This window comes from Bos taurus, chromosome 21, assembly GCF_002263795.3.
Source record: "Bos taurus isolate L1 Dominette 01449 registration number 42190680 breed Hereford chromosome 21, ARS-UCD2.0, whole genome shotgun sequence".
In the NCBI taxonomy this organism is placed as follows: domain Eukaryota; kingdom Metazoa; phylum Chordata; class Mammalia; order Artiodactyla; family Bovidae; genus Bos; species Bos taurus.
Window position 1 is genome coordinate 2392262 of NC_037348.1, and position 15397 is coordinate 2407658.

At 42.2% G+C, this 15397-nt stretch overlaps 1 protein-coding gene across 4 annotated transcripts in view; it reads right to left on the minus strand.

The window, feature by feature from the left end:
* Window positions 1-7016, minus strand: part of UBE3A (ubiquitin protein ligase E3A) — a 96429-nt gene extending 89413 nt beyond the window's left edge. For 2 of the 4 annotated variants that reach the window (XM_005221700.5, XM_024981863.2), the window contains exon 1: window positions 6929-7016. The gene's annotated coding sequence lies outside the window, so the exon portion shown is untranslated. The remainder of the gene's footprint in view (window positions 1-6928) is intronic. The other 2 variants (XM_024981865.2, XM_010816882.4) reach the window with 1 other exon arrangement.
* Between the last annotated feature and the right edge of the window lie 8381 nt (window positions 7017-15397).

The following is a 15397-nucleotide window of genomic DNA, read 5'->3' on the forward strand; positions in this document are numbered from 1 at the left end:
CATAGGTTGACCGATGCCCCGCCCACTTGAATATCTGTTTTAAAACAGGGTAAAAACTCATCTGCATGGGATAAATACATACACCTCCCCATTACAGCCCTGTAGGTTGTTACAGAGCCCCATTAGAGTTCCCTGAGTCACACAGCAAATTCCCATTGGCTATGTATATATGGTAATAACGTTTCTACCTGATTCTCTCCACCACACCTCCCACCCTTTCCTTTCCCCCCATCCCCAAGCTGCATCGCTAAGTCTGTTTTCAATATCTGTGTCTCCATTGCTGCTCTGCAAATAGGGTCATCAGTACCATCTTTCTAGATTCCAAATACATGCTTTAGTATACAATAACTGTTTTTCTCTTTCTGACTTACTTCACTCTGTATAATAGGCTCTAGGTTCATCCACCTCATTAGGACTGACTCAAATGTGTGCCTTTTATGGCTGAGTAATATTCCATTGTATATATGCACCACAGCTTCTTTATCCATTTATCTGTTGATGGCCCTCTAGGTTGCTTCCACGTCCTAGCTACCGTAAATAGGGCTGCAATGAACACTGGGTCACATGTGTCTTTTTTCAATTTTAGTTTCCTCAGGGTATATGCCTAGTAGTGGGATTGCTGGGTCATATGGTTTTATTCCTAGTTTTTTAAGGAATCTCCACACTGCTCCCCATAGTGGCTATATCAATTTACATTCCTCCCAACAGTACAAGAATTTTCTCCACACCCACTGCAGCATTTACTGTTTGTAGATTTTTTGATGATAGCACTCTGACAGGTCACAAGGGCAATTCTAAGAGTACCTTCTCACGTTCAAGAGGGAGGCTGCTGTCCATGTGCCACAACTAGAGCCTGCACACTCCAGAGCCCACATACCATAACTAGAGAAGCCACACAGCAGTGAAGACCCAACACAACCAAACCAGAAACAAAAAAAGAGGGAAGGCACTGAGGTAGAAGTCTACTTGAACTTGAAATGGATAACCTGTTCTTTTTGATACAAGGAGACAAAAGTTATCAAATGAAAAATCATGGGTAAAGTAACTGGCAACATCTTCATTCAGCCTCTAGCTACATAATTTGTGTGCAGCACTACTTTTCTTAAATGTGAAATTTTGAATTACTGAAATTATGTAAAAAGGGCACCTATTAAGAACTAAAAAAGAGCTACAAGCCTACACACCACAAAGAGGTCAAAAAAAGTTTCATGTTTTATTTCTGTAACATAAAGGGATCTGTGCTTGACTAACCTCAACTGATACCAACGGGTACAAAAGATCAACTTCTGGAACACAATGAGAGAAAAGTCACCACAGTATTCTCCACACTGGCTAGCCAAGAGTTTCACTGAAAGAAGAGTTTTATCCTACTTGTGTAAGTGTTTAGAGCTCCTATACCACCACCTTCATGCTTTATTTGCAGCACAGATGCTGACTTTAATTAATGTGTGAAGTCTTACATAGGATTCTCTTCTACAATCCATATATGACAGAAGATTCCAGCAGCTTTCCTAAAACTGAACTTCAGGAATAATCTTATCTAGTAAGACACTAGGAAGATTGGAATAGGAAATCGCAACCCACTCCAGGATTCTTGTCTGGAAAATTCCATGGACAGAGGACCTTGGCAGGCTTCAGTCCAAAGAGTCGCCAAGAGGAAGGACAGAACCATTGAGTAAAAGCACAGTAAGATTCTGTCTCCAAAACTTTTTCTTTCAGGTCAACCTTATAATTCACTTGTTATTATCACAAAAGGAGAGGTCAAAAGTAAAGCAAATTACAGAAATGATTTGACTTTGGACTAACACTACTATTAAGATCTTCTGTTTATTTCTAATGTATTACCAAATATAAAATAAATTCACATACTAAGTACTTCCCCAAATAATATTTCTACGGAAAGGTTAAAAATTTAAGTAGAGAAAACATGAAAATATACCAAGGTTCCAATCACCTGTCCATTACTAATCAACTTGTTTTCTCGGGCAAATCACTAACTCAGTTATAAGATCACTTTGTAGTTATGAATCTACTTTTTCAAGAATGATCTCATTTGAAAATCATAACCCTCAGAAACAAATCAAGTATCACCTTTACTTGACAGGAGAGCCAAGGCTTTGAATGCTAAATGGCTTGTTCATACCCACTAGGAAATTAGAGAAGAATGAACCCACGATCTTCTGACACCAAACTTGGTGTTTCTTCCTCCACATCAATGGTTCTCCACAGCTTCCGTTCATAGAACCTGTGGAGACTCTGAAGCACTTAGAATTTCATATATAATTTTAGGATGTTCACAGTCACAAGACTTAGAATCAAGCAGTAATAACTATCAGCTAAATTTCATGTGCAAAATGTAGTAGTCAAAAAAGAAAATACTAGCCTTACTTCTTTTTCAAATAGACCTGTACTTCATGATCTTCTTTTAACTTCCTATCCATAATGCTATTTACATGTTAAAGATAAGAGATAACTTAGATCAAAGCACTGTAAGTGACATTTCTGAGATTAAATGAAAAGTTAGCAAAGAAATTTATCATGTATTTATTAATAAGCCATCTCATTAAAAATCTGTTTAACTAGAATCTTTAAGTATTTCAAACATTGCACATTTTGAACATAGGATATAGGCTTGTATATTACCACTACTTCCACTTACTACAATTTTTCTTTATTTCCTATATCAGAAAAAGTCCCATTTCCTCCAGTAACTGCTATGGTCAGAAAAGGCATCTTGTTGAAGGCTGTTTTCTACTAATATCATGTGTGTGTGCTGTCATATTGTTGACCCCATGGACTGTAGACAGCCAGGCTCCTCAGTCCATGGAATTTTCCAGGCAAGAATACTGGAGTGGGTTGCTATTTCCTACTCCAGGGCATCTTCCCAACCCCTGTTTCTTGGGTCTCCTGCATTGGCAGGCAGATTCTTTACCACTATGCCACTTGGGCAGTGATATTCTACTAATGGTATGATATTCTACTAATATCAGATCAGATCAGTCGCTCAGTCGTGTCCGTCTCTTTGCAACCCCATGAATCACAGCACGCCAGGCCTCCTTGTCCATCACCAATTCCCGGAGTTCACTGAGACTCACGTCCATCGAGTCAGTGATGCCATCCAGCCATCTCATCCTCTGTCGTCCCCTTCTCCTCTTGCCCCCAATCCCTCCCAGCATCAGAGTCTTTTCCAATGAGTCAACTCTATTATACAAAACATGTAACTGCAAAAAGGTGGGTGAGTATTCTCAAAGCCAAGTTTAACACTCCTCCCAACAGACAGGACAAAACAGTACCATTGTGTGCAGAGTCCTGAACTAGGGTCCAGAGGCTCAAAATGTGCCCTGGCTCTGCCACCTGGTGACTTTAAGAAAATCATTTTAAAGGTCTGCAATTCAATTTCCTCATGTATAAAACAAGAATAGCCCCACTTAGGCCTACAATGGGCTTCCCCGATAGCTCAGTTGGTAAAGAATCCACCTGCAATGCAGGAGACCCCGGTTCGATTCCTGGGTCCGGAAGATCCCCTGGAGAAGGGATAGGCTACCCACTCCAGTATTCTTGGGTCTCCCTTGTGGCTCAGCTGGTAAAGAATCCGCCTCCAATTGTGGAGACCTGGGTTTGATCCCTGGGTTGGGAAGATCCCCTAGAGAAGGGAAAGGCTACTCACTCCAGTATTCTGGCCTGGAGAACTCCATGGACTGTATAATCCATGGGGTTGCAAAGAATCAGATACACCTGAGTGACTTTCACTTTCAGGCCTACAACTCCTATGAATTTATAACCAGATGACAGAATGACAATCATCTCAGAAAAATACCAGAGTACAAACAGGCAACTGCCAAAGTAAGTTTATTTTCTTTATACATACACACACACACACACACACACACACACTCACACACTATGTGCCAGATTGGAGTGGAGGATTAGGACTGAAATATGAAGAATCTAACATGTGACAAGACAGTATATAAAGGAAGGAGTGCAGCAATATTCTTTAGAAAAGAGCTGGGAGGAGGAGGCGTTGAGTCCACAGACCTGCCGAAGGATTAGAAGGGCGCCAGGAGAATGTAGTTCCATTGTTTGACAGACTTGCACAAAACATGGTGTTATGTGGAGGAGGTCACTAGGACTGCGCACTTTCAAAAGACAGAGACATAAGTCTTGTCTTTATAGTCCTTACACCTAGCTCAGCTCAGAGTAGCCACAGTAGATGCCTAATAAATGTTAGCTAACTATTTACTGATAACTAAGTCACCCATACTCTGGTCACACACTCCCTGGTAAACAACAGGAGTCCTTGCCCTTAAAGACTGAGTTCAAAACCAGTGAGCAAGAAAAACAATGTAGAGGATAATATGCTAGAGTCCACTATAGATAAGGTGATTTAAAAACATTTAGAAAAACTGAGCAGGAAGACGTCAAAGGATATTACTTCCATGTGCCTATGTGATGGGCATTTCACGTACTTTAACCCTCACAACTCTAAGCTTCACCACCCCATTTTACAGATGACAAAACTTGCACCTCAAAATTAAGTCACTTGTTAAGTGTCAGACAACTAGAGAAAGCCAGAATCAGAAGCAGGATCTAATTCCAAAGCTATTTTCACTATACACACCATAAGGTCTTTGGTTTTTAGACTTTACATTTGTAGTGGAGAGAGAGCACGGACTGCCAAAATCAGCCAAACCTTTGTTGTCCTGAATCATCATGAAAAGAGCATCTAAGACTTTACCCAAGCATTTTAACTGAAAAAAAAATCACTTCTGAAAATCTGTCTTCATAAAAATAAGAAAATTTTTTAATAGCTGCATATGTACTTAATGTCATGTTTCTACATTTTGACCTATACAAGTATTGGTCTAAACAAAAGGGCAAAACATGACTGAAGAACATAACAAGCAATCATTTAAGAAAACAGAAACTTACTTGTAAGTACCATTTCAAGTGCTCAGGTTGAAAAATGTAGGTTTTGATCCAAAGTTTTGGATTATTCCACTGACTGCATATTGAGAGAAACAATAAATTACTCCAAATATTTAAGGGGAGAGAGGACTGTTTTTGGAGGGGAGAGTGGAAGAGTCATTTAGAAACGATCTATAGTGTGGGGAATAAAACTGATTAAATGTTACATGTCAGAGACACCAGTTAGGCACCCAATAAATCCTGTTAAATGGGCTGGGCAAGTGGGATGACAAAGTATCTTCCTTTCACTTCTGACTGACTACACAAGTTATTTTTTGAAACATGAAAAAAAAAAAAAAAACCCGGCAAATTTAAGAAATATGAAAGAAAAGCAGCTCATAAAACTTGTGAAAAGGAATTACAATATTGTAATTTGCATCTCTGTGTAAAGCTAAAACTCCTCAGTAACCCAGCAATGTCAGAGGATGGTGTACATGCTACTAACCACATTAATGCTAGTTAGCAAATACTGACACAGTAAGACTTTCATAGTTTACATTGTAACTTTATAAACAGACATCATTATTTCTTGAAGCCACCTCTTGTTTCTGTTCTGTCATGATTACCAGCTTAACGGGGTTCTGGTCATTCTTAGGGCTTTATCAGCACCATCATTAATATTCATTTCATTAAAAATGTGATATGTAGCTCAGATTTATAAGCAGGATCTAATTCTAAAGTTATTTCCACTTCTTTTTATCTTCCTAAACTTTTTCACGTGGTTTACAAAACAATCTCTTAGGTAAGGGTACTTACTAGTCAAGAGGTGTGAGATAAACACTTCTCATCCTTCTTGTCCAATTCATTTGACATGATTTACTGGGTACTTCAAGTGCATTTCACAGGAAACTTTTTAACAGGTGCACTTCTGAAGTTTAGGTCATTTCCATTTAAACCTCCCTTCTCCGCGCCCCGCCCTCACGCCCCCGCCAAAAATCTGGAGTAATTTCCTTTTCTTCAATATTGCAGACAGTGGAATGATCCGAAATTATGGGTCATACCCGAATTCCCTTCTGATTGATGGAAAGTAACTTTGGACTGTAAATCCCCCATATGCCATTAATTTACCTTTTCAGCAGCACCCTAACCACTTACTAAGTATAATACCAAACAGGCTTTGTAATTATTTTTTAACATGTGCACAAGATTTTTCAAAAAAATTCGGAAACTAAATTATCTTTCAAAGATCCTAAGACTAACCAAACAGCGTCCATATTAAAATTACTTTTAACAATTTTATGGACTAAAACTAAAACGTCTGTCGCATTAACAGCAAAACCCTCCAACACCATTACGAGTCCCTTTTATTTTCACAACTGGAAAAAAAGCGGGGCGGGGGAGGGGGGGGGCGCTGAAGGTTTGCATTTAATGTTTCCAGCAAACCCAGTAGCTCAGGTTTAATTTCAGAATCGCGATGAGTTCTGAGGACACAATCCTTACGCTTGATTTACCACTTCATTCGCCCTCCCTCCCCAAGAGTCCACCCCCCAAAAACCCCAACCCGCCAAACCACACATCTAAACACTTCTTCACCCGTAAGGCCCAAACCCCGAAAACGGCCAGAGTCAGAGCTCCCCTAGGGCGGAGGAGGCCAGCCGGCCCGTAGCCCTGGGCCCGGGCCGGAGGGGCGAGCCCGCTCGGAGAAGGGCCACCTACCGACTGCCCGCACGCCCCGCCCCGGGCCCGCTCGCGTCCTCTCGGGCGACGAAACCCTCCCTCCGGCGGCGCCCAGCCAGGACTGACAGTCACGGCGGCCGCCGCGGCGGGCAGAAAGAGGCCTAGTCCTGGCACCGGCCTCTCCAGACCGCGCGCGCCCTGCGCACCCGCCCCGGAGGCGGCGGGCGTCCCTGCCCTCACCGGGGCCGGCCCCGCAGGGCACTCGGGCGGCCGCGGGGACAAAGCGGGCGCCGCCGGCCCGGGCCCGTCCTCCCCGGCGCAGGCCGTCCTCGGCCGCACTGACCTGTCGTCGCCCCCGCGCCTGGGCCACGGCCCCCGCAGCAGCGGCCGCCTCGCTGGTTGTCGTCGCCCTCGCCCGCCGCCTCCGCCCGCCACCGCCTCGTTCCCTGTCGCTGCCGCCACCGCCGGCGCTCATGCGGGACCCGCGCTTCGTTCTCCGGAGTCCGAGACCGGGAAAGGGGGCGCAGCGGCCGCAAAAAGCCCCGCGCCCGCCGCCCGCCGCCGCTCCACCGCTGTCCGTCCGCACCGGGGGTCACAGGGCCCGCCTGCGGGGCTCAGAGCGAGCGCAGAGGGGCCCTCCTGTAAGGATCGGAGGAGCCGAGGGAGGCGCCGCCGCCCGCGGGTTCAGCGCCCGTCGGCAAAAGCGAAGCGCAAGTCGGCGCGGCGGCGGATGGCGAGCGCCCGAGCCGGCGGAGGGCTACGCAGAGGCGGGGTGCGCAAGTGAGCGGAGGGCGCTGTGTCGATGCTCTCGCGAAGGCGAGTCGGGCTCTACCTCTCCTGCAGTCACCCCGAGCCGAGCGCCACCATCTTGGAAAAAACGCGGATCTCGCGGCCGCAGCGCAAGCCGGGAGGACTGGCTGGGCGGGCCGAGTATCCCGGCAGCCAGCGCGCACCTCCTGGCCCGGCGAGGGCTCCCTGCCTGGACGCAGGGGCGCGGGGCGGAGCCGGGGCGCGCGCGGGAGGGCGCTGCGCTCTACTCCGCCCCAAATCGTCGGCTCCGCCCCCTTCCTGCTTGCCGTCGTCGCAGCGCAAAGGCGGCTGGGAAAGGGAAGTGGCTCGCTGGCTGCTCCTCGCAGTCCCACCAGGGACGGTCGCCATCTTTGCACCGAGGAGAGGGGGCAGTTCCTCTTTAAAGCCCCTGCGGTCTGTTCCCTGACAGAAAGCAGGCGGTACACTTGGGACATCCCCTGGAGCCCTCTATCTAACCAGGAAACGTGCTTGAAGTTGGACGTTCCCGATTTTGTTGGGAAATCGCTTCTGAAATTTCGCCAAGCGGTTTTGGTAGCTGCCAACCTCACAGTGGGACAGAGCCCTTCATAGTCTAGGTCGCCGACCCCGACCCCTTTGTGCTTTGAGTTGCTTTTGTAAACATTGCAGTAGTAGGCCGAGAGTGCGGACCAGCTTTCTTTCAAGGGACCAAGGTCATCTGCTTAGGACTTTTGCCTGCAAACGGTGTGTCACTAGTTTACGGGAAGGTAAAACCTGTCTCTTGCAATTTTGACATTCCATAGATTGTCGATAAAGAGAAAGTGGCCCCTTGATTGACCCCAGCTGGATACAGGCTAATTCTGATCTGTTTGACTGAATCCATGTAAAGCCGTGCGTCTTGAGTTAGGGCTCTGAAGCCCTTATTAGCAAAGCTATAATGGGGTCACTAACAATTTAGTCTTAAGGTTTGCAGCTTCTGCTGCTAAGTCCATAAAATTCTGTATTACCAGCAAAAATCCTTTTTATCTAGTATTCAAACTTTGTATGTCAACAGCCATATATAGTAGTGAATTTAACTGTCATTCTTAGACCATCTTTTATAGAATCATATATATATGTATACACACACACATACTGCTTCCCAACAAAAAAAGAAAAATAATCTAGTGGAATTTTAAATTATTAAGGAATAATTCACCAGGGAAGCCCATTCTGAAATAACTAATGATAAATGACAGTGTTAAGTCGTGTCCAATTTTAACTTCGTTCCTTATTCTTTTTTCATTTCTTTCAATTACAGATTCGCATTTGGAAACTCAGCTATGTTTTATGGGCGAGACTAGTTAAAATTAGTGTCAAGGATTTATCTTTGCATGTTATCAAAATAGGCAAATGAGAAATTTTAAAGATGGCATTAAAATGTTACTACAATATCTAGCATGTGAAGATTCTTTTAGCAATTCTATTTCCTGTTAAGTAAAAATTAAATAAATGAAATGTAAGTCTAAAAATAATAAGTATATCAAACATGGCAGAAAACCCTGAGTTCCAAGAAAATTAAAGACAAGAGAAACCTGCTCTTAGTTAAATGTCTTAAATGCTGATTCTTTACTAAGATCAAAAAGGATCCCAATTCCTCCTTGGAATCTGGAGAAATATAGCCCTTTTAGCTTGTTAATATTAAATAGGCATTCTTACCTATGTCAGACTTACTTCAAAAACCCACTGTACTCTTTGCCTTGTTCATTTTCAAATTTCAAAAATTTGTTGATGTATGGCAAAACCAATACAATATTGTAAAGTAAAAAAAGAAAAAAAAATAAAAAATTTTGCTGGTAGAAATTAGCAACATGAACTTTGTCAGGAATCCTTAGAATCCTAATAGTGTTCCATCTCCATATATATCAGATTTTATGAATAAATTTTTTCCCAAGTCAGACCCATATTTTCCTTCAGGTATGTTTTCCCAGGAAAACAACTTACTACCTACTAAGTTAAGTAATAAATTTGTTTGACTATTCTACGCAAAATGAGACCCAGTAGTTTCCAAGTTTCCCATTTCAGTGTAAAGTTAAAGGAGCGGTTTAATTTTTTTTCATATAGCTCATTAATTCCTTTAACAAACTTTGAACTTCTACTGTTTACCAAGATCTGTGCCAGGCTTTGAAAACAATAAAAGATCAACAATCCCTATTCTTGCCCTCAAGAACTCACAGTCCAAGAGGAAATCACACCAGTAAAATGACATTTTTTTTCAAAATAACCCAACAGTTTTTATGAAAGTTTGCTCTAGATTGCTGATGAAGTTTTGTGTTTTTTTTTTAAATGGCCGTTTTGGTGCTCAGAATTTCTTTTTGATGTGAGTCACAACAGATGAATCAAAATGCATAGACAATTTTTTATTCCCTAGCATGCCTCTGGGATCAGGAGGAAGCTGAAAGAATAGAACAAAAAATGGTCAGATACAGTGGGATGAAAGTTACTGTTGCTATATTTAGGTTACATCAAAATGTTACACAACTGTAGAAAAAGACTAGGGTTTCAGTATACGAGTTCAGTTCAGTTGAGTCGCTCAGTCGTTTCCAACTCTTTGCGACCCCATGAATCGCAGCATGCCAGGCCTCCCTGTCCATCACCAACTCCCGGAGTTCATTCAGACTCACGTCCATCGAGTCAGTGATGCCATCCAGCCATCTCATCCTCTGTCCCCTTATCCTCCTGCCCCCAATCCCTCCCAGCATTAGAGTCTTTTCCAATGAGTCAACTCTTCACATGAGGTGGCCAAAGTACTGGAGTTTCAGCTTCAGATTCATTCCTTCCAAAGAAATCCCAGGGCTGATCTCCTTCAGAATGGACTGGTTGGATCTCCTTGCAGTCCAAGGGACTCTCAAGAGTCTTCTCCAACACCACAGTTCAAAAGCATCAATTCTTCGGCACTCAGCTTTCTTCACAGTCCAACTCTCACATCCATACATGACCACAGGAAAAACCATAGCCTTGACTAGATGGACTTTGTTGACAAAGTAATGTCTCTGCTTTTGAATATGCTATCTAGGTTGGTCATAATTTTCCTTCCAAGGAGTAAGCATCTTTTAATTTCATGGCTGCAGTCACCATCTGCAGTGATTTTGTCTGACATTGTTCCCACTGTTTCCCCATCTATTTCCCATGAAGTGATGGGACCAGGTGCCATGATCTTTGTTTTCTGAATGTTGAGCTTTAAGCCAACTTTTTCACTCTCCTCTTTCACTTTCATCAAGAGGCTTTAAGTTCCTCTTCACTGTCTGCCATAAGGGTGGTGTCATCTGCATATCTGAGGTTATTGATATTTCTCCCGGCAATCTTGATTCCAGCTTGTGCTTCTTCCAGCCCAGCATTTCTCATGATGTACTCTGCATATAAGTTAAATAAGCAGGGTGACAAACATACAGCCTTGACGTACTCCTTTTCCTATTTGGAACCAGTCTGTTCCATGTCCAGTTCTAACTGTTGCTTCCTGACAGTAGCTCTCCATATTTAAGAAACTGTTGTAGCAAAATACTGTGAAGACCATTGCCTGACAGGACAAGTGCTCAGCAAATTGTAGTGCTTAGTACTAGCAGTAGTGACCGTTTATCATTACAGACTCCAGGCATAAACTCCTTCACTCGTTCACCTTTGTTCCTATAGATTACCCAAATTTGCATTTCCCTTGATCTTCTGTCTTAAAGCACGAGCCATTCTTCTTCCTTTCTAGAGCTAATGTATATGGGAGTTATGTGCGTCTCAAGACTTAATCCCTCTCCTATTAATTCCTTCTCTTATTCATTAATTCTCCTCTTAACTTTGTTCATTTTGGAAGAGCTATCAGATTGCCGTTTGCTTCCAAGTCCCTCTTCAACTACTGAAATGTAGTATTTGCTCCCATTTTACTATATATATTGCTTGTATTTATGTCAGTAATGGCACAATGACCAAATTTAAAAGTTGCTTTTCAGTTTTCATGGTATCTGACCTCTTTGCAACCTTCCACATTGCTAATCTACTGGAAACTGCTCCTTTGATTCCATCATGCTGAGATCTCCATCCTCTTCTCCTGTGTCTTAGATTACTCCTTCTCAAATCTTCTTTACAGAATGCTAGTCTTCTCTGCTTTTGATACTCTTGACCCACCATTTTTACACAGTTGCTCACAAAACTTGTTTATGTATATTCTGTGTGTGTGCATGAGTGCTTGCTCAGTTGTGTCCAACTCTGTGCAACCCCATGGACTGTAGCCCACCAGACTCCTCTGTCCATGGAATTCTGGCAAGAATACTGGAGTGGGTTGCCATTCCTTTCTCCAGGGATCTTCCTGACCCAGGGATCAAACCCAGGTCTTCTGCATTGCAGGAAGATTCTTGACTGAATGAGCCACCAGAGATCACATATGTCAGTCAGAAATCCGAGTCTGAATCTTGGACACTGACCTCACTCAGAAACTTCAGACATCTATCTTCAACTGCTTATTGGAAATTTGTACTGAATGTCCTACATTCACCTCACATTCATTCACATCTGAAATCAAACTGCTGACTGTGCCCCATTTTCCTTCATTCACTGAGATGTGGATAATTGTGAAGAAAAGAGGGTTTTGGAAGAATAAGCAGGAATTGGTTTTTTAAAATGTTAAATTTGAGATGCCTGTATGTCTGCAGTACAGAGTGATTGCTAGTTGGCCCCTAAAGTGCACTCTCCTCTTCATCCATGATAGTAGCACACCTGGCCAGATCCATGGTTTCCTATAATAAACTCTGTAGGTGTAGCTGTGTCACTGTTCTGGCTAGTGGGGTGTGAGCAGAAATGATGTGAGCAACTTCACAATCATACTGTAAAAGAAATGAGATGCTCCTTTCTCTCTGTCCATTTCTGATGGTTGGAGTGTGGTAGGGTTGTGAGCTAGAGCAATAGGATGGGCCCCAAGGATTTTGAGTCACAACTTGTATACCAGTGTGAACTTTGGTGTGAGTTCCTAACCCTGTAATAAGCCATGGTTACTCTAGATACCTTTCACTGCAGCTATCTTTGTATCCTTATATCCAAATGAAATCAAGGAAGCAGCTGAATGTAGGCATCTGTAGTTAGGGTTGAATGAAACGAAATCATCCTACATTCCCTGACTTGATTGATGACTCCACCATCTGTGGTAGTCCCCAATCATAATATTAGTAATACTAGACTTTCTCTTCCGAGAAGGCAGTGGCAACCCACTCCAATACTCTTGCCTGGAAAATCCCATGGATGGAGGAGCCTGGTAGGCTGCAGTTCATGGGGTCGCTACGAGTCAGACATGACTGAGTGACTTCACTTTCACTTTTCACTTTGATGCATTGGAGAAGGAAATGGCAACCCACTCCAGTGTTCTTGCCTGGAGAATCCCAGGGATGGGGGAGCCTGGTAGGCTGCGGTCTATGGGGTCGCACAGAGTCGGACACGACTGAAGTGACTTAGCAGCAGCAGCAGCAGCAGCAGCAGCAGCAGCAGCAGCAGACTTTCTCTTCCTCACTCTGCAGGCAATTAGGAAGCAAAGTTATATGTGCCTTAACACATTGGTTTTAGAATTAGCGTAGCAAAGTGGTTAAGAGCATAGGCTCACAATTTATTAACAACTGCAAAAATGCTGACTAAAATCATAAACCCCTCTCTGATTTGGGTCTCTTATCTGTAAGATGGGGTTGTCATGAGGATTAAATGTTAAGATACATAAAAGCACCTAGAATGAGTGGGTACGTAGTATAAGCTCAATAAAGATGAGCTTTTTATTATCCCATGGAAATCCCAGTACTGCCACTTACCAAATATAAAGACTTTAATTAAATATTCAATTAATCTCTCTGTTTCCTTATCAGTGAAGTAGGAAAAATGGTAGTAGCCTCATCAGGCTACTGTGGAGAGTGAACAGGGACAGTACCTGTGAAGTGTTTCGTGCCTAGCATATGGGAAGTGCTCAATAAATGGTAGTAGTCACTATTATTGTTATTCATTGTTATTCATTATCCATTCAATAATAATATCATTATTATTATCATAACATCCATTTCCTTCCACTGCTGCTACCATAATTTAGACCCTTAGTGTTTCTTACTTGAACCAGAATATAAGCTTCAGAAGGGTTACAACGGCAGGGACATCTTATCTTATTATTATTGTAGCCCTAACACAATGCTGATATAGTACTTTCCTAGATGGGAAAAAAGCTCCTCATCATGGAATTTTTGTTTAACTTTTATTTTATATTGAAGTATAGCCAATTAGCTATACATATCACACAATGTATGATAGTTTCAGATGGATAGCAAAGGGGCTCAGCCATACATATACATGTAGATGGAATGTTTTTTAAAGAAACGTGGATCTTAATGCTCCTTTGCTTGAATATATCAGTGGCTCTTCATAACCTTCTGAAAAGTGTTCAAACTCCAAGAACAAGGCCTACTGGAGATGGGGCCTGCCTCCTAGCCCTATTTCCTTCCACTCCCCTCATGGATACTTCCTGAAGTGATACAAACTTGAGAGTCATTTGGAGCCCTTTTGCCTGCAGTTTGTTCTTGTAGACAACTCCAAGCACCTCCTCTGAGAAGCCTCTCTAACATTTTCAGGTGGGATTGTTGCTCACACCAGTTCTTCCTATCATGTCACTTTGCACAATCATGCTGTGCTGTGCTTACAGTTCTATCTCCACTCAAGTTCCTTGAGAGAGGAGAGTCCCTTTGGCTTCCTTTTTGTTCCCAGTGTGTATCTCAGTAGCTGAAACTTGGCACGTCCTCAAGAAGTGTTTGAATGAATGAGCTAATGTATGGTAAAGTAGTGTATCTTTGCATATTTTGCTTTTCAGTTGAGTCAAGCAGAGATACAAGGTGCAGAGCTGTCTGCCTGTACAATTTAGTGGGGACAGAAAAATCAGGCAAATTTATTGTAAGATGTTTTAACTTGTGAACTCCAGCAACTACGTAAGCAACAATATAAGTCTTTAAACTTTCAGGACCTTAATATTATGTATAAAAATAAGATAGTGAACAAGATAACCCACAAAATTCTTTTTTAAATTTATCTGACGGTGTCAGGTCTTACTTCCAGCTCTCAACTCTTCCATTTTTAGTTGCTGCATGCAGGGTCTCTGTGGCAGCACGTGCATTCCCTGACCAGGGCAGCCTGCACTGGGAGCTCAGACTCCCAGCCACTAGACCACCAGGGACATCCAAACTTACACAATTCTCTTAAATCTGTAACTTATTCAACCACTAATTTTCCCTGACTGCAGATGTATCTAAGACTACTTAAGAAGTCATTCAAGCAAGAACCTGGAAGTCATTAAATCATGCTTTGACTGTGGTCATTTCAGTCTTTTTGCCTGCCTTACCCAACTGGAGAGTAGCTGGAAAAGAGGAGTTTGATTAAATGGTGGTTGCTGCATTCACACTGAATTCTATCTCTAATACCATTTTTAAGATATACTGATTCTTACAGGAACTCTAATAATTTTTTATATCAAAGGAAAACACTGGTTAAATAAAATCTTTGTTATTAAAAATAGTGCAGACAACTGTACTTACTGGTTTGGGGGGGAACCTCAACTAAAAATATCTAGCAAGGTAAGAATCATGAATATAGTTTGCAATTGATAAGCAATAATTTTTATTCTTGCTTGACTCTAACAACAGAATACAAAATCACCAAAATGATAAAAATTTACTATTGGATTTTTTTTTGGTATTGCTTGAAACAAAACTTGCCTTCTTTTGGTTGTTTTTAGTTTTGTTTTGTGACAGCAAACCATCCTTATAAAAAGACAAAGTTTTTATGAGATAGTAATGTAGATATTATTCATGACATGAAATATTTTATATTGCTTCTTTTTTATTAGATTGGTGCAAACATAATTGTAGTTTCAGTTTGTAATTTATTGTAAATAGGCTCAAATGCATCTTTATTATAATAATCAAAATAGGAACCATTACAATGAGGAACCATAACAAAATAGGAACCATTACAAACACACTTTTGCCAACAAGAAATAAGCTTATTC